Source organism: Opisthocomus hoazin, chromosome 5, assembly GCF_030867145.1.
Source record: "Opisthocomus hoazin isolate bOpiHoa1 chromosome 5, bOpiHoa1.hap1, whole genome shotgun sequence".
NCBI lineage: Eukaryota > Metazoa > Chordata > Aves > Opisthocomiformes > Opisthocomidae > Opisthocomus > Opisthocomus hoazin.
The window spans coordinates 67433283-67461033 of NC_134418.1; the positions used below are offsets into that span (position 1 = coordinate 67433283).

Genomic DNA, 27751 nt, shown 5'->3' on the forward strand with positions numbered 1-27751 from the left:
CTACCCTTTCAACAAGGAACATGTTTAGAAGGGGAAAAAAAGAAAAATAGTAGTTTTGCCAGAAGAGAGCACACTCTACAAATGTCTGCCTGTATAGAGGCACTGAGAGAAAAATCAGCTGCTTCCACAGTGATATCATCCTCCTCTTGGATACCACAAAGTACCACAAAGACCACAGAATAAAGGAGGGAGTCCAGGCAGGCTCTGTTATAGCTGAACTGCCAGGTTTAGACAGCACTTTTTTTCAGGAACATTGGACAGTGAGCCTTATCTTCTAGTTACAAAAACTTTCTTGTTTCCATTAAGGTAATATTCTTTTAATCTATGTTGCCACCCTTCAGCTGTGCATGCATGGCCTGATCTCTTCTTAAAAGACAGAAGTTTGCGTGGTTTCCTCAACTTGGGGAAAACTCTATTTGCTGTTGTTTACTGTTGCGTGGGATGGGATGCTCTCAGTAACCCAGTCCGGTGTGTTGTTTCAAGTATTAGCAATCTTTAACTCTGCTCAAGTATGCCTGAAGAAGGGACTGTGTGACTTGAAGCATGAAAATGCTTGAATCCAGCAGTGACCACTTGTGCTTATTTGGAAAATGAGAATAGTAAATGCCAGCAGGTGATGCTCTGTCCTTCTGCCCTTTTTTGGGGTGTCAGCCACAAATGAGAAACTCTAGAGCTGGAACTTGAGAAAAGTTAAAACTGAATTATTCCTCCTTGCATTAGCTCAGAAGACGATACTCAGGTCATGTAACAGAGCACTATAGTGTGGAGCTTTGTACTTTTTGGGAAAACAGTATTTGGTGAAAGTCTTTGTCTCCATAAATTAACTAAAACCTAGCTCACGAACCTATGCAACAAAGTTCTATTCAGATAGTATATAAAAGAGCTGCTTTTAGTAATACTCAATACTGTGTAAATACTCCCAATGATTAACCAAGATTCAAAAATCTCTCTACTTCAGTTTAAACATTATTTTGTATGGTCTTAGTTCACTTCAGATCTCTCCAAGGCTTTCACTTGTATCTCCAGCAAACAGCCAGAATCAATATACACTGCAATATCATCAGATCTGCACTTCCAACGCAGAAACTTAATGGTGACCTGATATGATTATAGCAATAATAAGAGACCAGCATGCTTCACAGTTACACAATTCATGTCTTCTGTGTTTTATTTTGCCCCAATCCCACTGTTTTGCAATATTTGTAAAGAGTTACTGAGTGACTGGAAGGCAACAAGTGCAGTTACATATAACTCTTGTTTTGGAATGGATTTAGCTCTCTGGAGATGTTAAGTGAAGCTTTATTACGGGTAGGTACAAATCCTCTTTGACTTATGGGTTAATTGTCTGGCAACAGAGAAATTACAAGTGGTACTTGTTTTATATTTTTCTCTGAGAGAATTACAAGTTCTTAATTATTTTGTTATAAGACCTTTTTCTGTCACTTTATTGAAATAGCTGCTTTATTTCATTATCATTATAAGCATAGAGTTTTTGATAAACTGTTTCACTGACTGACTTCTCTCAACAATCTGTAAAAATCTTACTAGTTCTCTCAGCTTTAACAGTTTACACAACAGTCATGGCACACCCACAGGCTCAGCTATAATTCTCTGGAAATAAAGCCAGGAATGTTGCTTTAAATTGCGTTCTAGCAGCCTACAAAGAAACATAACTTCATATGAAATGTTTCAATTAAACAAGGTTTTATTTCTGAGGCTCTGGTAGCAAATCATCACAATTTGTGTGGCTGATATGGAGACCCTAAATCTGATTCTAGAACTGGATGTTTTTTCTACATTGTTTTAGCAGACCACTGATTTTTAAACTTCAGATGCAAACCAGTAATGCAATATATATATGAAAGTGAGGTTGGAGAAGGAGAATTCCCTCAAAACCTTATGTAGAATGGTAGCTGGAATGATGATATTGAAATAACAAACCAAATACACAATTACATGGGATTAATCAAGATTTCTTCAGTGAACCTACTTCTTTATTGAAGTCACCACAGGTATATTAGGAAAGAATTTGGGCCTGTAGGTTTTTGTATGCACTGCCATTTTTGGGAAGCTTTCTGAGACTTGAGGTGCAACAACATGCATTTCAGATTTTTTTTTTTTTTTCCCTGCTGTGATCACTTGTGACTGAGACAAAAATGTGTTTTTTAACATTGTTGATTATTTTATTAAAACAATAATAATAAGCTAGGTATTGCTTTCTTCCATTTAATTTGTATCTGTGTATAACATGCTTTCTCTGGTCAAGATGTAGGTCATAGGACTGCTAAAATTCTACATCTTTGCTGAGGAAATCCCCAAGTAAATGTTTTGGGAGAATAAGGGTCAAAGAATGGGTAGACTTAAAGTATTTTTTGAGAGGGTAGATGCAGGGAGGGAACAGAGTAATTACCCTTTCTCTCTAGAAAGCTATTAATATTTCAAACAGCATGATGAATGCTTTGACTTCCTACGTACGGGTTCTATTTAAAACAGAAAAGAAACCCACACGGTTGTCTCTTACAATACAGAATTAATCCTTGGGACTTCCCAAAGAGGCCAAGAACTTATTTTTGTTTCTTTAGAAGGAATTAAATAGATCATTATGTGGATGAAACTTCTGTGAGTATATTGGAATAAAAACTGGTTTGGTTTAGGTGGATGTAGAAACATGAGTCCCTCTAGTCGGTGGGGGCTGGATTTTTTTTTTTTAATTTTTTTTTCTGTAAGTAATGTAATTTGTAGGACTGGTTAAAGAAACCTATGAGAAACAATTTCAGGTATGGGGAGTCTGGAGTTCACTGGTTTACAACTTTAGGAGTAAAATACATCTTTCCATGCCAGTCTCATTTCAGTGCAGTAAAATTCGTGTGGGACACCGAGTCTGTCTGTAGCTATTGCAAACACTTGGTTGATGGGATGGGTAGTTTGTACACGTAAACCGCTATACCAGCTGGCACCTGCTGAGAATGACATTGACTCTTGTGCAGGGACAGGTAGAAACATTTATTATATTTTGCACTCGTACACAAATACCACACTATGGATAAAAAAATTAAAAAAGCTAAAACTCTCCCCAGGTCCAGCCCCACTCAGTGTTAATACAGCTGTGTCCTTTTACACGCCAGTCTTTAGTGCTTTGGTTGGTTGTATTCTTAAAAGGCAAACACTACTCCCTTTGGAGGCAGTATCATAATCAATAGACTTCATTACAGGCAATGTTTTCTCCTTACTTTGTTCGTTTTATTAACCCTAGATGACTCTTGCAATCTCTCAGGAATCTAATCCCTACCTCTCTTTGGGTCACTCCCGACCCCGGCGCCCCCACCCTTACCCCACATACTTTGGAGATACCACACGAAGCCTCCCAGCAAAAACTTTCAGGAATTAACTGCTCTTTGCACTGTTGAGCAAGGAGTGCACTTAATTGTTCATCTCATATACCTGCCAAAACAATTTTTTTTAAAATGTTTTTGCTTCCTGTTCTCTTTTACCACCTGGTCTTGGCAGGAATAAAAATAAAACTAATTTTGTTTCAACTGTTTGGGAAATCAGAATGGGGCACAGGACTAGGTTTAAAGAATGGAATAAACATACATCTGTGAAGGATGTTAGACTTCCGAATGCCTTCCTAACCAGCACTTGAACGCTCTTTGAGATGAGAGAGATGTACAGGTTAAACTGATGCAATGTACTTGAATACCAGTTAACCTGTCTTTTGCTTATACATTCTTTATTTGCATAAATCGATGGAATGAGTCCTTTTCCAGAGACAAGATTAACAGGAGGTGATCCCATATCAGTGTGAAGTTAGAAATTTTTATTTTTTTCCTCAAGAGTGCAGTAAACAGAGCATGGTATGTGAGGATTAGCTCAACCTGATATGTCTCCATTTATGAAAGATCCTTCAAAGTAAAATCCTGACGTAGTTTGACACAAAAATGCTGTCAGGAAGAAGCGCATTAAGCAATTTACTTTCCAGTTAGAATATATTTATTATTTCTGTGGGCCAAAATATTTGCAGAAACATGTTGAAACTTTCATTCTTTTTCTAACTTGCCTCAAAATGATATCTCAGTATAATCTTCTTCATGGATTCCTTTAATAGTATTTTTTCAGTTCATTTAAACCAGAAGCTATTATATCTTTTCTGATGGTAGAAAAGAGTTCTATGGTAGAGTACACCTAAAAACAGAAATTAAATGCTTGAATGTTCACCAAGATGGAACAAATTATTGGTGTCTTTTCCTTTAGTAATTAGAAGGTAAATATTTAACTCTGTGAGAGATGAGAGAAGAAAAATAGAGAGCAAATTTCTTTTGTTCTACTTGCTTCTGATCAGGTCAGAAAATGGCATAAGCTATGCATTGCCTGGCAGAGTAGAAGGACAAAAAACAGTGAGTGAACCTGAACAATTATTGATGGTGTCTGAAACATTGTATAGTTATCGCAGACTTGTCGTGATGTTATTCCAGTAGAGGGCAAACAGTTGTCATAGCACTGCCAAACAGGGCCAAAGCCTGTAAATTCTGCCCCTTGAAAGCAGTTTTTACAGTTTTTGACATAATAGAAGTAGTCATTTGTGACTCTTGTAACTATATTGATACACAAGCAAAGTTTAATACTACAGAGGAATTAAAATGAACTCTCCATGCTCTTTCTGTACCCTGAAGTGCTCCTGTCCCTGGATCTGAAACAATGAGCAGCACAGGATTCTGTCTGCACTGTGCAGTGCCCCCAGGTTTTGAATATTTAGTAAGAACCATGCCTATTTCATACTTTACTGCTTTCTCAATGAAGAAGATAAAATTCTATGACCGTAACTATAGCAGTGTGACAAGGAGGAGAATACTATGGCTACCAAGTTACTACTGTACAATGAACTCCCAATATTTCCTGCTAATTTCTAAGTTTCCCTCTTGCTTAGAAATATGCATAAGCCTCATCGTGCTCAGCTATTTGCCGATTGTTTCATTGGGCAGGAAAATTTGCAGTGGTTAAAATATGCTATTAACGTGGGATTTCATACTCAGGCTGTTATTCCAAAAAGTCACTGGTAAATTTTCCTTGAAAGACCAATCTGCCCCTCAGTGACTGAAACCAAATAAAAGTCAGTCAAGACCCTGTAGTAAGCTGTGTGCATTAATCCTGTTTGTAAGATTATATAAAATATGATTCAGTATGTATGCTCATATGAAATACATGATGAACTGTGTGGAAAGACTTTACCCTGAAATGTGAACACTGCTGTGTGGTACAGGAAAGAGCATTTTATCTCACTGTGGGCTAATGATTTATTTAGAGCTTAGTGAAACATCTGCTTGAGGACGGCAGATGACCACAGCCTGTACAGCCATGGGATATTAGCATTTCTAAGGAGGTGGAAGTGGTTTATATTCCAAAGAAGAATTCAAACTGTTCCATGAATAAATAACTGGTACCATTTTCAGGCAGGTATCCCTCTCTCCTATGGAGCCCCATGTGAGAACTTGGGCTTTCGAAAAGGAGGAGAAAACAAAAGAAGGGGGGAGGCTGGGAGGGAGAAATATTTATGCCCAAACTGGGATTCAGCTTGCTGATGGCAAACTTGAAGACAAAGACCTTACAATACAGGGAATAAAGTTACATGATTGAAAAACAACATAGCAGATTTACAGCTCAGTACCACGATGTGAGAGAACTCCTTGGGACACAATCAAAAAGTCTTAGCATGTTTTTTTCTAATACTCTTGCTTTACCTGCCTTTGTAATAAATTGTGTGTGTTTGGAATTGCTAATGAATAGTTTATTCTTTACCCAAGCCATTTCATAGAATCATAGAAAGGTTTGGTTTGGAAGAGACCTTAAGGACCACCTAGTTCCAGCCCCCTTGCCATGGGCAGGGACATCTTCCACCAGACCAGGTTGCTCAAAGCCCCATCCAACCTGGCCTTGAACACTTCCAGGGAAGGAGCATCCACAGCTTCTCTGGGCAACCTGTGGCAGTGCCTCACCACCCTCATGGTAAAGAACTTCTTGATTATATCTAATCTAAATCTACACTCTTTCAGCTTGAAGCCTTCACTCCTTGTCCTATCACTACATGTCTTTGTAAAAAGTCCCTCTCCAGCCTTCTTGTAGGTCCCCTTCAGGTACTGGAAGACTGCTATAAGGTCTCCCTGCAGCATTCTCTTCTCCAGGCTGGACAGCCCCAACTCTCTCAGCCTTTGCTCATAGGAGTGGTGTGCCATCCCTCTTATCATTGTTGTGGCCCTCCTCTGGACCCACTCCAACAGGTCCCTGTCTTTCCTGTGCTGGGGTCTCCAGAGCTGGACGCAGTACTCGAGGTGGGATTTCACCAGAGCGCAGCACGGGCAGAACCACCTCCCTCGCCCTGCTGGCCATGCTGCTTTTGATACAAGCCAGGATACACTTGGCCTCTGGCCTGCAAGCGCACATTGCTGGGTCTCTTCAGATCAAGTGTAGTACACACATTTCTATTCTGCTGCGTAAGACAATAAAAACAGGATCGTTGGCTAACTTCTGTAGAGATATGAGAAAATTCTTGTTGTTTTGCAGAAGAGACTCCTTTGTGAAGCTGAATGTACAGGTACAGATGTTCATAAATACATTCATGTAAGAGACATTTGTGGTGACCAGAAATACCTTTGGCAGAAAACACGCCAAGGGGGAAAGCAACAGAACGTTTTTCACATCTGATTTGCAAAAACTAGGAAAGATTTTGTTCGTGGAGGTGAGGGTATTTATTTGTTTTCAATTTCAGTTTGATACCACAAATGAGAAACAGGGCTTTAGCCAAACTACTGTTTTCTCTGAACTCTTCCGTTACAGCTAATCCATAAGTGTCAGTTCCAGAAGGCACAGTTAAGATTCATTTCTTCCTGGCACAGGTGTTGAATTGTCATGCAAACCTCCTAGAGACTGCAGCTGATCACTTCCCTAAGGTTTATAACACTTCTAGCTTGCATATATTAAGGTCCAAAGAGGAGCAAGGCACTCAAGCGCAAGCTACTTCTACAACACATACCTCCTCTAGACCACTTCGACAACCTGAATTTCAGCTCGTGCCTTTATAGCGCACCATTGTAGTTGGATGCTTCATATTTCAAAGTGAGAGGATAAATATCCCAGTTTTAATGTTATAGCACTTCTGATTGTCCTGCTTATCAGTAACTTGTTCTATTCCAGGTGAGAGGGGAAGAGGAAAAACAACTCTGAACAGCCATGTTTGCAGTCCAGTCATACCATATGAAATAAATCCTGTTTTGAAGATTATTTAATTGTTATCATCACTGGTGACACTAGAAATGAGAACAAGCGCTCTGGGAAAGCTGATGAATGAGATTAGAGAAGTTTATTTGGGATTCTTTTTGGTTCTATGCGTCTTACGTTAAACTGTTTTTTATGTTGCTAAAACCACACAAAATATTTTTTGAGTTCTCTGTGAATATCAAGTATTTGTACTACCAGGACATTGTATTTGTACCTCTATGCAGTCTGAATCACTGGTAAACTGTCAGACTGAATATTCAAAATGTGTATGATAAAGGAACAAAGTGGACCTACATATGGGAATTTTACACACCTATATCTCATCTCTCTCAGTTCACTGTTACCATGTAGCTATCATTATAAATTCTCCACCTTGCAGCATCACGTGGTATGTGCACACAGTATATTTTGTCAGGAAAATATCTGAAAATAATTCTGTAATTGCAAGCTGAGAATGGGCCATCTACCAGCTGCCGTCTCTGTGCGTGCATCACATTCCACTTTTCCCTCGATTGCCACAGTCATCTCTCACTGCGAGCAATGCACCCGTTCCTCCCTTTAGATCAGTGATTACACCACACCTACAGTAAAAAGGAGAGGATATGAGTCTGTGCAACCGCTGGGAGCTGGGGCTCCAAGACTTGTACCAATATATGACAAAAGAAGGTGTATTTCCGTGGGAGGGCAGAGCAGCAGGAGCTGTTAAAGAGCAGGAAGCTCTGCGCTCCCCGCAGCGCTCGCCGCAGGAGGCAAACTAGTGAAAAGCTGAGCCCTGGCTCCAGGCGCAGGAGACATGCACCTGACACAGGAGTTGCTGCCAGCAGCGCAGTTTGGTTTTCCCATGCAGTCAGGAAGCTCAGGCAGCTGCATGACGGTTTCCTTGAGCGCATGCTCTCTGAGGTAGCAGCTGCTGTTGGTTTGTTCTTTCAGGTGCATCCAAGAAGGAAAAGTCAGAATTTGGGCCTCTGTGTAGCCAAACTGTAGATTTGCCATGACTTACTGTACATTTTCTGCTTTTAAGATAAATGCTGAACCCCAGAGCAGCATACGTACTTTGAAAAATACTTGCAGAATAAAGTTGGTACTCCCTAGTGAATCTTTTGTAGGCCTCTACAGTACACTGTCTATTCTTGATTCTCATTTTTCTAGATTTGTAGTGGGTTGTTTAGTTTTTGTTTATCTTTTACAGTCAAGAAATTATCCAGGCCAGTGACTGCTTCAGCTGCCAGCCCACTCTGCCCTGATAGATATGAATGCAGAGCTATGGAACTTAATAAATTCATCTGGATCAAAGGAGCTCTTACTATGCAAGGTTGTGTAAGAGATGATTTTATATATAAAGTATTAAAAAATATATAGTTCTATCATTCTTTCTTCTCTTCATTATTAATTTTATCTGACTTTATCTAGTTTTAGCAAGGATTAGCAAAATATGGATCTGGAAAGTATTGAATGCTGTCTACTATCTAGCTTTGAAAAGATTACTTCTCAGGAGACTATGTTAGAATTGCTCCACAGCCTATAAAACCTACATAAAATCATAAAATTTTTTTGGCAATCTTTTATTTTAACTGAAGGAAAGTAAAATAAAGATAATTTAAATTAAAAAAAGTGGTGGTCTGAAGGGGTTTAATGGAGAAAGCAGACTATAAAGCTTGCTTTGGATCAGATCTAGATTTCCTGACTGTTCTTAGACAGCTGTCTACTTGTGTTCCCTTTCCAGAAATTTTTGCCTTGTTCCAGGTTGGATATTGCATATTCATAGAGGACTATTGTAAAAAGCAGAGCTGATATAGAAATTCTTGCCTTGGAAAAACAGTCATAATTGATTCCTTTCTCCCTCAGTTACTTACCATCTTTTTCTTCCTTTTTTTTTAACTATTAGGTGGCTAAGCTGCCACAAGTATGCACATTACACATCCTGATTATATTTTTTGGCAGTTAAATTATACACAACTAATATTTTGGCAAATATCAGGCTTGAAAATTCTGCATGTATCACCTCAGTCCAATTTGTGAGTTAATTGGCCAAACGAAGAGAAATGGGGTGCATGGATTAAAATCCTTTTTTCTTTTCTAAGAGCATTTCATGTGTAAAAGCGACACAGAACTATCCAGACCTGTGGCCTAGAAACTAAGCTGCACCTTTTTGTTTCAGCTTATGCCAGATTTTTAGTACTCAAGCACATTAACATTTATACTAGATTTTGACTTGTGTTCCTTCCTATCTTGCAGTTTTCCTCAAGGCATGCTTCAGGCATCAGCTGCATTTCAGGGTAAGAAAATTTTTTTACTGTAAGCTTTGCTTTCATAATTATGCTCTGCAGGGGAGCTATTAAGAAAAAAAGACAACACTCATGGTGTATAATTTGATGTAAACAGAAAAGTATTAAAAACATGGCATGTCCATCTCTTTGGGGTGTCCCTAAACTATTCATCAGATTATGAAGATGACTTTAGAACAGTGTCTAACATAGTTTTCTTATTAAAACAGCTTTCTAAGCATGGTACATAACTACAGGTTTCAGTAAAAACCTGGTTTGAGTGCATGAGGTTACTGGAAAGAAATGTTTGCATTCATTCATGTTGAAACAAAACTAAATACAGAAACAGCTAAGTTTTGCATCTTCCCTTGTTATTACACCACCACAGAAAGTAGACTTCACAGTATCAGAGCAAACCGAAAAAACCTTCTGTTTGGTTTTTTTTAATTTCTTAGATGGAAGAGAATCAGCAGAAGGAAACTGGATTTCTGGTAGAAGATGGTGTTGCTATGTTGGCCTGTTGCTGGCAAAGAACCAGGGCATACTAAATATTTTATGCTATTTGAATTGGCCTAAATCTAGGGTTATCCAGGGGAGCAACTGCACCAGAATTGTTCATTTTCACTCTTAATTAGAAAACTTAAACCCTTTCCCTGGAGGAGATCTGACCAACTGGGTGGTTAAGCTTCTAGGAAACTTGGAAGAGGCTTAGAGACAAGCTGCTCCAAGCAACCCAACTAAAAAGCTCTCCTTGTTTCTCGAAGGAAAGTATTTCTATGGTGAAAAATTTTTAAGCTTCAAAATTTTGGATTCCAATTTTGTAGAAACATGGAAGTAGCTCAAATTTTACGTTCGTGTATAAATGTTCTGATTTTGCTGCAGTTATGTTCTCTCTATATAAATGGGTTTGTGTAAAATGACAAGGTGAGACTGCACAGTTCAATGTCCTATGTGCAGAATTGTGTCATCAGGGGTTGGCAAATAGTTGGATACGTCCGAGTATATGATCTCGCTATTTATCTGTGCTTACTTCGGTCTGATAACTCTGCACTGATAAAACTGAGACAGCTCTGCTGCTAGTATAGGTAAGTACTGCACTGAAATCTATAGAGCCATGCTACTGCAGCAGTGAATAAGGACCGCGTCCCATAGGAACAAGGCTTGCAATACTAACTTGATAGCTCATCCTTCATCCTGAAGCTACTGAAGTGTATTATGTAGGCAGTCTAAAGAATTGCTCTGTAAGGTTTTATGGGGATGCAGGATTTTTCTTCTTAAAGTAGCCTGCAGGACCAAGGTCATATACACAAAAAATTATGTTAATGTCAGGTCTTCTGGGCATCAGGCACTCAGTATGAAGAAATGCCAAAATGAAGGCAGAACAGGAAGAGAGCAACTGTTGTCATCTACCTGGACTTGAGCAAAGGATTTGACACTATCCCAGATGACATCCTTGTCTCTAAATTGGAGAGACGTGGATTTGATGGATGAACCACTTGGTAGGTAAGGAACTGGCTGGATGGTTACACTCAAAGAGTTGTGGTCAACAGCTCAATGTCCAAGTGGAGACCAGTGACGAGTGTCACTCCTCAGGGGTCGGTATTGGAACCAACGCTGTTTAGCATCTTTACTGGCGACGTGGATTGAGTGCACCCTCGGCAAGTCTGCTGATGACACCAAGCTGTGCGGTGCAGTCAACATGCTGGAGGGAAGGGATGCCATCCAGAGGGACTGGGACGGGCTCAAGAGGTGGGCCCATGTGAACCTCATGAAGTACAACAAGGCCAAGTGCAGGGTCCTGCACATGGGTCGGGGCAACCCCAGGCATCAATACAAGCTGGGGGATGAAGGGATTGAGAGCAGCCCTGCTGAGAAGCACATGGGGGTACTGGTGCATGAAAAGCTGGACATGAACCATCAGTGTGCGCTCGCAGCCCAGAAGGCCAACTGTATCCTGGACTGCATCAAAAGCAGTGTGGCCAGCAGGTGGCTGCCCCCTCCCTGAAAGTGTTCAAGGCCAGGCTGGATGGAGCTTTGAACAACCTGGTCTAATGGAAGATGTCCCTGCCCATGGCAGGGAGTTTGGAACTGGATGGTCTTTAAGGTCCCTTCCAACCCAAACTATTCTGAAGATTCTACAAGATTTTACAACTGTATTTGTATATAAAAGGATGTTGCATAGAGTTATGTAAGAACATAGTACTAGAGGAAGTCTTAAGGCCTTGCATCTGATGAAAGAGGTATCACTTTGCTTTGAGTATTCCCATGGCTCTCCTGTTTCCATGTCTCTGAACCCAGCAGTGTTCGTTAAACCAGTTTGTATGTCCAAAACTTTTTATTTTATTTTTGTATCTTGGTAAACCTATTTTCTGCAGTGAGAATCTCAGTCTATAGGGAATAGTGAATTGAGCCTTATCAGATTCTGGGTAGTGCCTTAAGTACCAGGCTGTATATGTTCTTTGCTACCAGTCTCTTCGAGGAGTCTCCAGCCAGCTTTGATATGTCTGGGTGTGAGGAATATCCCCAGTAAGACATGCAGAGGAACACCTCCCTTGTGAATCTCAGCTGAACCTTCACAGGTGCAGCCTGAAGGGGGTTCAAGGTAGCCTAAACTCTGGGGCACCTCCTCTGTGGTTAGGTGGCATCTTGGACGGGCACTGGCCTTGCTGAAGGTCTATGATGCCTGCATGGTAGAATCGGATTTCGTGCCTAGCATCTGCAGAGGACCTGAGCCTTAGCCTCTATTTAAGAGTTATGCCTGTGGCAGGGAAAACTCTGTGCAGTCTGATACAGATTAAGTGGTAAAATTTATTAAAAGCTCTGGACAGACATGTTAGGATGTATTCAATGTGTGCTTGAATTCTATGGGATAATGTTAAAGTATCCTGTGAAGACATGCACCTATTTGGTTCCCTCCCTATTTTGAAGTTTTGAATTATTCACCTTACTGCAACCTGGATTTCCACTGATGTTACCTGGTAAGCAATTAATTCCCAAAAGGTAAATTGCAAGGATGGATGAATATTGAAAGACTGAACCTATGTAAATGTGAACTCTTCAGGAAGTGACTGACAGGAAAATTCAAATCTATTTCTTGGCCTGAATTCAGACCTCTCTCTGTTGAAGCCTATGGGGGACTGCTGCCATGTTCTCTGTTGCTAAATTTGCGAAGAATCACCAGTGTGAGTGAAAGTAAGTGTTCCAAGGACCTTTAGTTATGATATAGCTATACATCAGGACACTAGAGTTCAGTTAGTGTGTTTGGTTTTGAACTGCTCTGATTAGGTAGTCTGTTTTTCACCAGAAAGACAGAACAGAGAAATCCGTGCATCTTGATGTGGTCTCCTGGCACAGGTGCTTTGAGGGACTTCCTCAGCGAGAGATGCTGCCAAGAGCAAGCTTGGTGTTTCTGACCAGTTTTGTAACAGTTGCTTTTTGATGGTGGTCAGTACCGTAGTGCTGCTTGCTCCTTCTGCTGTGCCATCTAGCTCTTCTAATGCTTGGTCAGTGGCTGAGATTGGAGAGCTATCCTCTCAGCCCCTTGTCTATTCCTACTGCCCTCCTGGCATACATTTTTCTTTCAAAAATGGTGTTGATCTGCTGAAAACGTGCTATGTCTGTTAGTACTGTCGGAACTACAGGCTATGCTAAGTCTTTCAGTAGTGTTTAAAGTCAGGACCTCAAACGCTATAGTCTCAAATGGATCAGTCCTTCCCTTTTTATCTCCGTACTCCTCCTTACTTCTCTTCTGCTGTGTTTTTCAATAAATAGACTCCTCACCCTGACTATGTGGGAACTGAATCAATCTCTGGAGAATATGCATTAAAATCAGACTTTAGGCAGAAACATCAAGAGGTGAAAAGATATTGTAAACTCTGCACAATAGAGTAAAGCTGAAGACATCTTTTACAGTCAGCAACTTGGTAGTGAAGTTGAAGGAAATCCCCAAAGAGAATGTAATGGGGAGGGTGACTGGAAACAGAATAATCAAAAAAGCTGGTAGGAGAGCGTGGAAGTCCCCTGAATCAAAAAGTGCGTACAAAAAGTATTTTTTTGGTTTGTTTTTTTCTTTTTTTTTTTTAAAGAAAGCATGGACTGCAAGTAATAAGGGGAATTTGTCGTCAGTTTGCCATGTAATTCTGAGCTTATTTGTGTTCTTCACATGACGAATCTGCTCCATTCAGCTGATGAAGTTGAGAATTTGGGCAATTTTTCATTTAATTTCCCAGAAAATGGAATTGTGTTGGAGATCTCACAGCAGTTCTGAAGTTGTTAAAATGGTTTCCAAAATGGAAAACCAGTTAGATTTTGTTTCAGAAAGGAACATAGGAAGAAAGAGACCTTTTGAAATGGTCTCTGCTACAAACACTTGAAACTGTGAAGCGCTAGATAGACCCTGGAACTGAGAAAAGGGCAAGTTTGAAAGATGGAAAGATTCTTCTTCTCCACCTTGTAAGTGGATGGACCCTATTTCATGGTCCTTGGAGTAACCTAGCCCTGGGTTTCCATTTGGAGATTTGAGTGTGCTGTATCGCATCTTTCAATTTGCTGCACAACAAGTTCTAAAGTGAATATGGTTGCTATAGAACAACTAAGATTTTTTTACATATCTTCATAATGTACTGCAAGATTCTGATCCTTTATCAGCAAAGATAACCTTAGTAGTGCTCAAGATTCTGAGCATGAGCAAGGAAAATTGATTTACCAGACGTTTTGAAAACAGGAGAAAATGACAATGATGTTACATATTGCAGCGTAAATTCTCATGGATCCTTCAAAAACCCAAACACAGAGTGTTTCTTTCGTATCCCTAACGTAGAAAGATTTAAAGTAAGATTAAAACTGGTGGGTTGCAGTACTACTGCATAGTTATCTCTGAGCATAAGCCGCAACATCCTCAGGCCAATAAGCAAAAGCAGAGTTTTTAATCTTATACCTTTAAAGCTTGTATCAGAACAGGAGCTGGCAAAGTCAGTTTTTCCCAGTCTGACTGAGCGTCTTCATTTGGAAAGTCTGCCTCATTCGTATTCTGAGTAAAGCGTGGTTACGTCATATACTATCGCAGTGCCTGGTTTTGTCAGTTCAGTAATGTAATCTACTGGCATCAACATGTGTAGTTGAGGATTTGGGTCGGCAAGGTAGAGGCGTAAGAGGGCAGGCTTTTTTCTGCATCTTACTGCATATGCCAGACCATTTCCTACAATCTGCATGATTATATTTTTCTGGAAAGAAGGTAGTAGAAAAAAATCTCTAAATCTGCATTTAAATTTACTGTTCCATGAGATGTAGATATTCAAGATCTTTATCAGCAGTAGCTTGTTCTTGCTGAACTTGTTAAATCTGAGCTCCACGATCCCTGAAGTCAGTTTGCTTATGCCCTCCCTTCCCTCCCTGGAGACTAGCTACCTCTCCAGTCTCGCTCAGGACAGGTTTTTCTGTTGGAGCTGCAACTTTAACTGCTTCCACTGACTTTGGACCTAGCAGGGAGGGGGGTTTTCTCTAATTCTGGTGCTTTCCATTCTGTAGAGTGCACTTTGCATCTGGAGTGGATCAGAAAAGCTGCTGGATGCACAGCCAAAAGAAAAGGAATTTCCTAGTAATAGTGCCTGAAATCTGTAATTGAAGAGAATAAATGGATAATGAAGAATCCAGGAAGGTAAGTGATTGTTGAAGCTGGTTAATGTGTAGGAAGTAACAAGTGATGTAACATAAACAGTAGCACTGAGGGAAAAGCCTTATGAGCAGCGTTCATTTTAGAAGCTTTATACCTTTAGCCGTTCAAAGAAATTAATATAAATTTGTAGAGTACAAAACCTGCACTAGACTTGTGCACTCACACAGCGATTCAGCCATATCTGAAGTCTGCTTAATATGGTTCAGTCATGCTGACCTCAAACGCAGTACTTCGAAGTCATGAAGCACACTGCAAATCTGTAGGGGAACAATCATTTAGCAAAAAGAAATATGTAGATAACACAGGTCTAGAGAAGTGCTTTATTCCGTTCTTAATATATGGGTGATCATCAGAAAAAAGGCTTTTTAATCAGAGATGTTAGAGATTGTACTATTCTTATCTATTTAAAAAAGAAGAGAAAACACATAACAGAATAACCTGTTGCTATGCAACATCATGACAGTAAGTTAAAAGTTGGCAAAAATAATGACTACAAAATATGTGACTAAGCATGCTGTGTATGAGGACTGTCCTGAGCCGCTTTAGCTGGCTCTCATAAAACACAAATTTAACTGTAGAATTGATTATTTAGTGCACGTTTGGGCAACACTTACACAATAATTGGTCCTGAAAATTCATTTTGCTAGGGAGTTTTATGCCACTTCATGTAGTTTTCTGTGTACTTTAATATCCCCTGTGCTTCAGGACATCCTGGATGTACCAAAGTAATGCTGACAAATCAGACTATTCAACCGCTAAATTCTCCTTGTGATCCCTGCTTCTCCATTATGGCTTACATTATCACAGTAGTTCTAGTTTAAGCCCTCACATTTGTTTAGAGGGGAATAAGATTGGGGAAATAGTGCTATCTTAAATTATATATCCCAGAGGTAAAGAAAATAAGCATGGGATAAAGCAAGATCTAAAGCTTACAACCACTACTGCTAATTGTTTCTATATAAATAGCAGACGATGAGCGTGGCTTAGTGCAGAGACCACAAGGTAACTGTGAGGACATCTGCTTAATTGTTGGTAAATGCATTGAAGATTTTAAGGTAAAGAAATGTTTGAAAATGTTCAACCTCTTATTTTTTGGCTTTTATTTTTTCCGGGTAAGTGGAGAAAGGAGAATACCATCCAAGTAAAATAGTCCCACCGTATGAGTAAAAGAAAAGAGAGAAAAGTGGATTTTTAGAGTTTCCCATTTTAAAGCAGTATTACAGAATGGACTACCAGGTCCCTTGTACTGACAGTGTTGGCACAAGTGCTTGGCACAAAACACAGCTAACCAAATTAATTATCAGAATGTAATTTCAGTGTGTGCTATTAAATGTGAATAAGTATGCTTGAGGATAGCTCAAAACTCATTTTCACTAGTATTAATAAAAGTTTACAGGACATAGTGACAAAAATAACACTAGAGAAAGGGACATTTTCCTAGGACAAGAAGGTTTGTAAGGAGTCGGTGCTGGAAATGCAGCGCTTTTCTCTTTTCCTCCTACCCTGGTGTTTGGCTGGAGGAGTTTGCCAAAACAATTAGGATAGTAACATGAAGTTACAGGTAACTTTACTAGCCCAGCAAAAAGATTATCTTATGAGTTTTTCTGTCAACTGAAGTGGTAGTTGACCATAGGGTCTCTATTAAGCTCATATTCCTATGATTATTCTGCCTGGTAATCATGTACTGTCTCAGTTTACAAGCTAAACCATGGCAGCTTGTGAAAATGGCTAAAATGCATAAAAGAAAAAAAACCAAAACAAAACCCAACACTTTCTATAAAGCCTAACTGTAAATTAATTGCAGTGAAAGTAGTAGAGGATCCCACGCAGGGCCAGCGCTAGCTGGTGTATTAGTGCAAGGTTGTACTGGTACCTTAAGCTAGAGCAACTGAGAGGCTAATAGCTGACATTAATCCTACCAAAGCTCAGATGAGTTGACCATTAGAGCTTCTCTTCCATTACCACTACTGCCATCCCTGCAGGTGGTCTTTTCACATCCCGAAATTACTGAATTCAGAAAGAGAAAGTAGGGCTGCTTCTGTGTGTTGTATAATTACAGTATTTCTATCACAGGATGTGCTAGAAGTGCAAAAGTGTTGTAGTAAAGCTGAGAGGTGATCTCATTGCTCTCTGCAGCCTCCTGTGGAGGGGACGTGGAGAGGGAGGTGCTGAGCTCTTCTCCCTGGTATCCAGTGACAGGAAGTGTGGGAATGGCTCAAAGCTGCACTAGAGGAGGCTCAGACTGGACATTAGGCAGCACTTCTTTACCGAGACGGTGGTCAAGCACTGGAACATGCTTCCTAGAGAGGTGGTCGATGCCCCAAGCCTGTCACTGTTTCAGAGGCATTTGGAGAATGCCCTTAACATGTTTTAACTTTTGGTCAGCCCTGAACTGGTCAGGCAGTTGGACTAGATGATCATTGTAGGTCCCTTCCAACTCAAACAGTCTATTCTGTTCTGAGTTGGATAAGGGAAAGGCTGTGGCTGTGCGACTCCGTAGATGACATTGTCACATGCAGTGACAATCAGTAAGAATGGAAGAGCACTGCGGCCCAGACAGCAGAAAGATCAAAAGACCCTCACTAAGTAGCCCAGGCCACCTGGTTTTCCCACCAACAGACTGTTGTTTCTGCGTGATGCAGGAAGCAGAATTCCAGAATCTTAGTGCAGACTGGATGAAAACTATTGAAAAATTCCCAGGCAACAATCTGGTCGAGACATTTATCAAGGCAAATATGCAGAAGCTGATATTTTGCAAGCTTTCATTGATCCGACAAAAGCATTGGATGTGGTAAGTTGCTGTGGTCTTTGCAGCCTCACAGAAAGTCCTTACCTGTTTAAAAATATTACAGTAGATTTTAGAACTGCTTCATCTGGGTACAAAATGAAGTTCAACAGAATGATACTTTCCATAGGACTACTCTAAGAGTACATCTTATAACTAGTCTTGTTTATGCTGTTCAGTGAAGTGGTCCATGTGATCACTGAGACTATAAAATGGGCATTTGGATTTTTGAAGTTCAGGAGTGTCCTTTATTCTCTCCAGATAGTCTAGTGGGTCTAAAAAGGCTAAATGGACCAGATAAGAATTCTTGATTATAGCTATGCATGGGTTATCCTCTCCAATTTCTGATTTATAGCTGCTGGACAGAAAGTTACTCTTCTACAGACAGCTTTTGATTTGGTTGCTAGATGAAAAATGAGGGGTGCCTGAGGGAGCAATAAACAACAGTGTCTGTCTGTTGCCCCTCTGAACTGAACTCCTTGTTTGAGAGCTTCTTATTTTGGGATATTGCTGAGCGATAACGAATGCCTACCAAGAGAAAACAAAGGCCATCACTGACAGGTACATTCAAGAAAATAGTCTGGGATCAGGCTCTCCACCAGCTGTATTAAGATTTTGTGCTTCTTTTGTCATGCAGGCTAAGTCTTCGGGAGGTGGACAGAAGGCAGGTCTGTGGAGCGGATGAGTTCTGCTGTGGAGACACCAGCTTTCCCTACTGTGGAGGACACAATGCGCTGAGTTGATCGGTGGCAACATTCTGGCTGTGTGTTCACCAGGGTGTTACTAACTAAAGCCCAGCTGTGATAGACCAGAGGCATCGTCCATGTGAACTAAGGGTGAGCACCCAGCTCTGTGCGGTGAGGTCAAATGGGGTTGCAGGAAGCCCAGCTGCTGCCTGAGGGTCTTCTGAGGCTGTAAACACACCCCTGACTCCTTGCAAAGTAGCGCCTGCCTCTTCAAGATCTCAGCCACTTGTAGCACTGGAAGTAGGCCACCATTTTGAGGGAAGGCACAGATCTATCCAAACTCTTTGACGGGGAAGCGCTCAACTCAAAGGATGCCCCTGGCAGCAACAGCGCATTGGCACACATACTGAATGGTGGTGTAGACTGGTTCCTACCAGTGGGCTTGGGTGCTCATCTGTCCTTGATTCACCTATGCCTTATAATGCTGGGGTCCTCAGCTTTGAGGAATTTGCTCTGGTGATGCCAAGAAAGGTGTTAAATAATATAACATTGTCTCTAATTTTAAGCTTCCATTTTACTGTAAATAATAAACTTCTGATTACTTTAGTCAGAGTTGAACCTATCAAAACCACATTTGCTTACAATCTAAACAAGATTAAAAATTTGTTTGCCCACGTGCACCCAGAGAAATTTCAGAGGTGGAAAAGAAATGTGAAAATGAGATGAAATTATGCCAGATTCTCTGGTGCATGTGGGTGTGGCTGTTTTAAGGGTTTTGTGACCTGAATCATACATTTTTTTTTCTCAGGCAAGGACAACAGAACAATACACATGCTTATTTTAATATGGCAATTAGCAGCATGAATAATTGACTTAAACAGGCAGGGAATGTAAATGTGGGCCAAGATTATACTGTGTAAGGCAGACCTAGGATGTTCATTTTCTGTGGGCAGTTGTCTGCAGTAAAAGAGCAATATCAGGTGATTCAATAACATGTTTTGAAGTATCACAGCCAAATCTGCCAAAGCTTGTCTGTTTGAGACCTAGGTCTCTTAAAAATTACTTTTAACCTCCCCAACTGCATTTCTTTATAGCAGTTTAAGTCCTGAGAAAGTCCATACCATGTTTCTCTGTGCTTACAGCTAAAAACAGCTTAAGTTTTGCATAGCTCTCTAGCAAATAAAATGAGATTAAAATCTCCCTATTAATTCTAATATTAGCGGGTTTATGCATACAGTATATCGCTTAATATCTTGCAATATGAATGTAAAATGATGCATGCTACTGTTCAGCTGGGAGAAAAAGTTATGGGCCATAGCTTCAGGCACTTAGAATCTTTGGGCCTCTTCCCTTCTGAAACAAAGATGAGTTCTACAATTGTCTGTAAAAGCTGCAGGACTAGATTCTAAATCACCCTACAAAGCATTAAGGCTCTATTAAAGAAATGTACTTTCACTGTAGAGCTGAAGAAAAGGCTGCCAGTCTAACTTATTCCATATAACCAAGACGGTGATTAAATGTTCCAAATATGCAGAAGTCAAATGTCCCATTTCTGCTTTAAATCTTTTCCTTTTATAGGCTGTGGGTTATACTCTCTGCTTTGAAAACCTGAGCTGTTTAGGAACAAGAATTTATTTACAGTTTTAAAAAACTTGCAACTAATCTTGGATGAATAGTCTAAATTAACCTCTGGCAGAGAAGCTGTAATTTCTAAGCCAACACAGAACTGCATTTTGCATTAGTTCAGGAATATTGGGTACTTTGAGGGGTTAAGAATGAAATATTTTCCATGATTCATATCTCTTTTAGCTTGAAACGTCAACAACTTGATTCCAATGTAGCCATAAGGGGTTTTCAGTCCAAAATGTCTCGTTTCTTGCAATTAATTTGGGTTCTTGCAGTTAGAATTTTGTATCACAATGCATTAATGCATGAAAGCAGCTGCACAATGAGTAGTGCCACATGTCTGAGCTAAAAATAATCTGTGTATATTGTTGCTGCACAAACAGTTGTACATTTTGGTCACTGAAGATAATCTCTGTTGTTAGAACAGTGGAGACGCATATGGCAGAATCAGATATATATCGTGCAGCTGTGAGGGGACATCTGCGTGTGCCTGCTTGTGCCACTTAACCGCATCCCATCTTTTTCTGTCTTGGCAAGGATGCCGAGTCCTGTTATTTAAATCCATGAAGAAGTACAACAAAACTTTTCATGATAAATATACTTAGGAAAATGGAAACAACTTCTATTTTCCCTGAAATAAGGATTTTGGAACTTGGACAACTGACGTGGTGCTTTAGGGAGGGAGAAAAAAGGCTATGCTAGTTTAGAATTAATTCTGTCTTGCAGACATATCTGTGGGAGAGGGAAAAAATACCCAACTGAAAATGATACACTTTCCAACTTGCTGAGCTCAGTCCTTCTTCCACTTACAGATCAGTGTTTTGTGGCCCCACTGAAGAGTCTGTGCCTTTCAAGAAACTCTAGACAATTAATTCAGATCCCCATCATGCTAAGGTATGTAGAGTGGCTTGCCAATGGATGACTCCTTCATCCAAACTTCAGAGTATTTTGTCTCAAAAGCACTTGCTTCTACTTCCAGCCTTCCACCTCTGCTCTCCATGCTAACGTAAATTATACAGAGGAAGAGTTAAAGGTTACGTCTAAGTTTTTCTTTTGTTCCTTATGTGAAACCATTTCTGTGGCCTGCATCTCCTACTATGCACATCTATACTACACTACGCTAGAGCCTGGGTCTTCACGCATGCTGGAAACTGCTGATGAAGTGGAACATAATGAAGAAGTTAATACCAATTTCTATTAGAAAACAGCAGGACTGACAACTAGCACTGCTCAATAGGCACTAAAATCTTAGGCAAGTTGTCTGTCTCTGTTTTCCAAGCTTCAGTACAGTGCAATGTGCTTAACCGTCAACAGCCACCACTGCCAGGCTTTGGTTGCTGCCACTTGCTGCCTTTCAGCTGGGACCAATGTCTCCAGTCAACCAGCTTGGATTATAAATTACCAGTGGAAATGATGAGGCTCCATTCCCACAAGTAAGTCTTGATCTCATCCAGTGGGATGCAGTTGCAGGCGGGGGTGGATTACCAAGTGAAACCCGTACAGTGTGTGCTCTGTCTGAACATGAATGGTAATATGGCTAAAAAAACATACCCAGTTATAGTACCAGCAAATAATTTATAATAGAGCATAATATAATCATAAACTAGGTGCTTATAATCAATTACTTGCCATTAGGTAAATGTCTAATGTTTTCAACAGTTGTCTTCTCTTATGTGTGTTAAGCTGTACAGGTTAATAATAATCTATTGTCGTGCTGATATACGTACTTGTATACAATTACAATTGCATACTGACAGCGGAGAAAGAGGGGCTGGGATCCTGCAGCTGAGAGCACACAGAAAAGACAAGAAAAGAGTCAGAGAAATGTTTAGTTCCACATTAGGAAGAAGCCAAGGGAGGCAGTTTTTAAGTCCAGAGTATTAGCTATAAAGAGGCTTTGATTTGTGGTTAAAGAAACTGACTGCTGTTGCATCTGTTCCTGAGAAAATGGGAAATGAAAAGACATATATTCTTTCTAATTAGAATTACAGTTAAGCTAGCTTATTAACTACTTCTAAAGGTGAAGAACTCTGCCATTGAGCCAGAAAGAGTAGTGGTAATTTGAGTAATTCTTTTTCTTATTTCAAACATGGTCTCTGCATTTAACTCTGTGTGCCTGTCCCTTTTTTTTTCTTTTTTTTTTTCTTTCTCTCTTTGAGAGACACACACACACACAATAGTAATATGTGCCCATGGAAGAACTTGCAATGTACAAGGACCTCTGCTCTATATTGGCAGACAAATAGGTGCAGTTCTGGCATCTCATTTATGCTCACTAGACTTATACTGACAGTAAACAAACAAAAAAAAAATCTGTGTGCTAGCAAATATTTTATTTCTACTTTTGCCAAGACATCCTTGTTCATGCAGTCTCTCTGTGCCAGGATTTTCAGGAATGATGGCATTAAAATGTACCCTCTTCTCCCTTCTGTTACAACTATTAAGCTTATTGATTTTTCTTTAAATTGGCTATTTTAGAAATGCTGTTGTCAGTTAAAATGGATTCTTTTTTTTAGAATAATAACATAGTTGTGTGTAAACCAAAAGTTCAGACTACAAAAAGCTGTTGTAATGTAGAACTAGAGAAAAAGCTATGCTAATTTCATGTTATATTAAAGATTTCTGTCATTCTCCCTCTCTTTGCCACAGTAATTTGTTTGGACTAGTTTTAATGTACTTTTTTTGCCCTAGAAACTTTACATTTATGAATTCTGGAATGTTTTTGGAGAAGTTTAAAGACTTCCCCTGTACCCAGCATCCCTGTACCTAAGATTTCATTCTTCAACTGCATTTTATAGCACAGAGACAAGGGAATTAAAATATTCGTAAACATAGAAGAAGGATTAGGATTCTTCAGAGGATATCTACGACTGCATGTGATGTGCCTTCCAAGAAAATAAGTGGTAACTATTAACCTGTGAGAGCTTCTCTGTTGATTTAGATAGAAATTCTGACAACTAACCCTTGGCTTCAAAGCCTGCCTTTAAACCCATGTACACTGTGGAGAGTACTGAGAGGGTTTGGTGACTAAAATGGAATCCAGACTTCTATGTTTCAAAACAGGTACCTAAATGCCATCAGTTAATGAGCTATCGTTGTTGTTTCTTTGCATCTAATCCTTCGCTTCTCTTGGGCTTAGGCGTGTCTTTATTCCATTCAGAATCCACAGCCTAGAACCCTCTCTTTGTAGATTATCCTGAAGCTTGTTTTTGAAGAATGGAAACCTGTTTTTTATTTAAAAGCCTTCTTGACTAGGCTATCTGTCCAGCAGGTGGGGGAATTTGCTCCTAAGCCTGAAGAGTGACTGAACCAGAAGGATGCAGGCTATCTTGGACAGTGGGCACTCTGCCCCTTTTTTTCAGAAGCTGCGCTGGCCTGCAGCCTTGGGAAAAAAAATACATTGTTCAGTAAATCCAGATGTGATCATCAGAAGGTATGTGACAATTTACTGCCTTATTGGTTGTCATCTGTCTGAAATGGGGACCATCCCAAACTATGTCAGCATTTCATATTAAATAGTAGCTTAAAGTAACATATTTAGTGTTGGGAGCAGGTGCTGAAGACTAGAAGCTCTTACCACTACCATTCCTGGATGACAATTCATCACTCTTGTTTCCAGTGCTTACTATTATTTCTCAGGCTGGTGCATCTAACATTCACACTCCATCTCAACAGCTTAACAGAGAATGCCCTCCCCCATATTCATTTTTGCACAGCAATATCCGTGGTCTGACCACAGACACCACATCAGACTTCTGGGGTCTTAGCTTCAGGGAAAACTTGTCTGGGAATCCCAAGTCACCTCATATGTGGAATAATCAAGAGGGCTCAGTTGGTATATCAATGCTTTTGGCTATGCTCAATTACAGAATGTTTTTAGTCATCCCTTTAGCTTTGCTAGTAAAAAATAAAGGTGTGTGTTGACTCCTGGTTACTTAAACACATTGGTTACTGGTTTTACATCTCTACTGTATTTAATGCATTGGACTTCAGTATCTGTATGCCATCATCTAACTTGCGCTTTCTCTTCTTCCTTTCCCCTATCCTTGGGAAACCCAGCCCTGAAGATGATAAGATGTGCCTGGAAACATTCAAAAGCCGAGATTCAGAAAAAAACTTTGAAGGGGAAGGCTAAGGACTAAGGCATCTCAGGTTCCAGGATAAAGCAGAGTAATACAGGGTTTTGAAAAATTTCTGTTTTGAATTCAAACACCTAAATTCTTTTTCATGTTCACATTAGGCACTTAAGTAAGTCGTGATTTTTCCTTTTTCTTTCAAACAAATGTGGTTTTTAAACAAGTATTTTTACTTGTTCCTACTATTGTAATTATCTGTAAAACTGAACACATTTAATAATAGTGTAAAGAAACAAGAAATGAAAAAATCCCTCTTTTGGCCAAAGCATCAGAATGCCATAACCAAGGCTAGGATCCTATCATGTCTGGTGCACAATTTCAAAGCTCTGTCTCACGTGTGCTGTCTATCTTTGCAGACTTTTAAGGTCCCACAGTGAAGGTTATCTTGCAGAAGGTAAAAACAGATCTTCCCCACTAATTTCGTTGTCCAGGACGTCAGACTAGCAGCTTCAGTGGTGGGGTTAGTTATAGTAGCACCGATTTTCCTCCCTTAGGTTTTCTTTAGAAAAGACTGAGCTGACCTTGATTCTTTTCTTCATTGGGGCTGGAGGGCGAACAAAATAGAAAAAAACAAAACTCTTTCTCCATTAAGTGCATTATCTTCTGAAAGCAAGAATGTTCGTTGTGTTGGGTATTTTACCTCCTTAACCTGTTGATTTTTGAAGTTCCCATTTTAACCAGCTTGCTGGCTTGCATGAATGTGATCTCAGTCAAGCATAATGAATTTATTAGGTAGCAGAACATAGAAAATACATGTGCTGCAGTGTGGAGCATGGCTGTCTAAATTCTTTTCTGTTTAGCCTCAAGGGTCTAGTCCCTGAAAATTGAGGATTACAGGGCAGTAGGAGTATCTGATCTGGAGTTTTGGAAATACGTGGTGCATTATATATAGGTTTCCAGGTTTTATTGAAAAGAAAGAAAAAGTTGCTTTTCTTACATGGCGCAAGAAGCTCTTTTTTAATTTTAAATTGTTCTTAAATTTTAAAACATGATAAGAAAACAGCTTTTCATATTGGTATGTTAATACTGGACCTATTGAGTCCACACACTGTGATGCTAATGACTTTGTATTTGAGAATTGTTTAGGTGTAGTTATCTTGCCCAGTTGAGATCAAGCTGAAGGCACTCCCCGCACAACTGGGTATGTTGTCCTTCTGTAGATGCACTCTGTAAAGTAGTTTAAGGAACAAGAATGAAGATGATGAAATAGCTGGGACAGAAAAAGTTGTGAAAAGCGGGCTCTGGGCCTTTACCTTCTCTGTTTAAGGTGTCAGAAATAGCATGTGTCATTTATTCATCAAGATTAGGTTTGTTTTTCAGTTTTACAAATATCATCTATGGAAGTGCTTCTTGTAAAGACAACAATCATTCTTTTTGTTACTGCTCATGAAAAAATCACAATGATCCCTGTGAAATGTGGGTGATAATACATAGCCTATCAAATAAACAGAAAAAAAAAAAAAAAACCCCACCAAAAAAAGGAGATCTGAACTGGTGGTTCATTTACACTTTCAGAAAATGGTTGCTTTCTAATAAAAATATGCATACTGTTCATACTGTTCGTACAATGTTTTGAGGACATTGTTGCTCAGACTTGCTTGTGGTTGAGCAGTAGTGGAGTAGTTAAGTCAGCTTACAGTATTTAAGCTTTATACTATTTCTGTGGTTTGGTTTTGTTTTTAATCTCTGACCAGAAGAACAAGTGATAATGTATTGTCTGCAGAAATTATGTGGACGTAAACAGTGGCATACAGCCTACAGAAACTTGATAAGCATTCAAAAAGTAACAAATAGCAGATATTTCTAACTTTTACTGGGGTTTGGGTGGGAGGAGGGCAGGTAAGAAGGGTCTAGAATCAGTACTTAAACATCAACCTTCTAAACTTTAACAGCTTTATTATGACTTGGCATACAGGCTGTTGCCATCACTTCTTCAGTTTTTTCAGTGAAGACTTGTTCTTCAGTGTTGGGTAGTTTTCCTCTGCAGACTTGTTAACCTCATTCTGTCTTACATTTGTTGCTGCTTTTCACTTACATAATTTCTTTCAGCCATAGATTATCTGAGAAGTGTGATAATATGAATATTTACTTGTGACACTAAACAATCAGTGATGTGCCAGCATTTTTTACTCTAGTAGCTATAGCGATAAGAACAAGGTATATGCTGAGTAAACCCTCTCATTTTAGAAAGGTAACAAGTAAGACTTGTACCATCTGAAAAGAAAGAGTGACGCAGTGAGATACTCTGTTCAGTTGTTAGCTGCCCTTAGAGTGAGTACTGCATCACGTAGCTAATTGACAGGCTGAAATACCTTTGGCAAGCTACTGTTGGTGGGACTGTTATCTAGGGCTTGCCCACAGAGCAGCATTATATGTTGATCGTTGATCTTCAAGAAGATTCTATTAGCATCAGTGACATGATTATTTTGAATAATAAATGGGCACACAACAGATGTGACACAAATTACAGACAACAATTGGGAATGGAGCAGAACCTGCCCAGCGAAGAACCTAAGTGTTCTTCCCAGGGACACTGTTTTTGTCATGTGTTTTTTATGACCGTAGATACAGTAAAGAAGCTTATGCCATTTCTGATCCTTCTTCTACCAATTCATTTATTAACAATGACTTCTCTTTTGAATCACATTGGAAACGACCCAAAACTTATTATAAATGTTTTAAATTGAAATAATTATGGCACATAAGAGAGAGCCTGCAGTTGGTTTTTCAAACAAAATTACTGCTCTTCCTCTTTTCTGTTTCAATAGTACGTAATAACAAAAGAAAATAGGAAAGTTCAATTTAACCACACTGCTAGGATTATTACTGATCCAGTTTCCTAGAAAAAAATATCTGGAAAGTCTGTGTTATGTTTAATATAGCTTCTGTCATTCTTAGAAGGTAAGTAGCCATACCTGAGAATATTGCTCTTAAAATGTAGGTAAGTTTGTCCCAGTTCTGAAGTTACATTTCCACTTAGCATAGTCTGCAAAGCTAGGAAAAAACTAAATAGGACCAAGTTAACATGAAAAGAAAAAAATTACTTAGCTGACAAATGAAGACTTCTGTAGTGGATCAGGTCACCAGAGCTTTGAGCCATTGGCAGGAACTGGTGTTTTAAAAGGTGATATAAATCAGTCCTTCTCCCTGTTCAGAAATCAGTATAACGTAGGTCAGGTGCAGATGTCTTCTGCCTGTTTCCTCACCAACCTGCAAAGAGAAGGGCAGTGGCTTGAATAAGTCTGTAAAGGCAGCATCCTGCTGGCCAGAACATCTCATATGATACTATGCATTCCTCCAGATTAGTGTAC

At 39.6% G+C, this 27751-nt stretch overlaps 1 long non-coding RNA gene across 2 annotated transcripts; it reads left to right on the forward strand.

Annotated features, from left to right (window-relative positions):
* Positions 1 to 1239: 1239 nt before the first annotated feature.
* LOC142361449 (uncharacterized) lies at positions 1240 to 27751 on the forward strand. Of its 2 annotated transcripts, XR_012764077.1 has the most exons (8): positions 1240 to 1308; positions 8459 to 8581; positions 9505 to 9545; positions 15060 to 15189; positions 18630 to 18828; positions 21117 to 21198; positions 23576 to 23737; positions 24364 to 27751. It is a non-coding gene; the product is annotated as an uncharacterized LOC142361449 (long non-coding RNA). The 2 variants fall into 2 exon arrangements; XR_012764076.1 differs by having other exon boundaries at positions 21117 to 23737.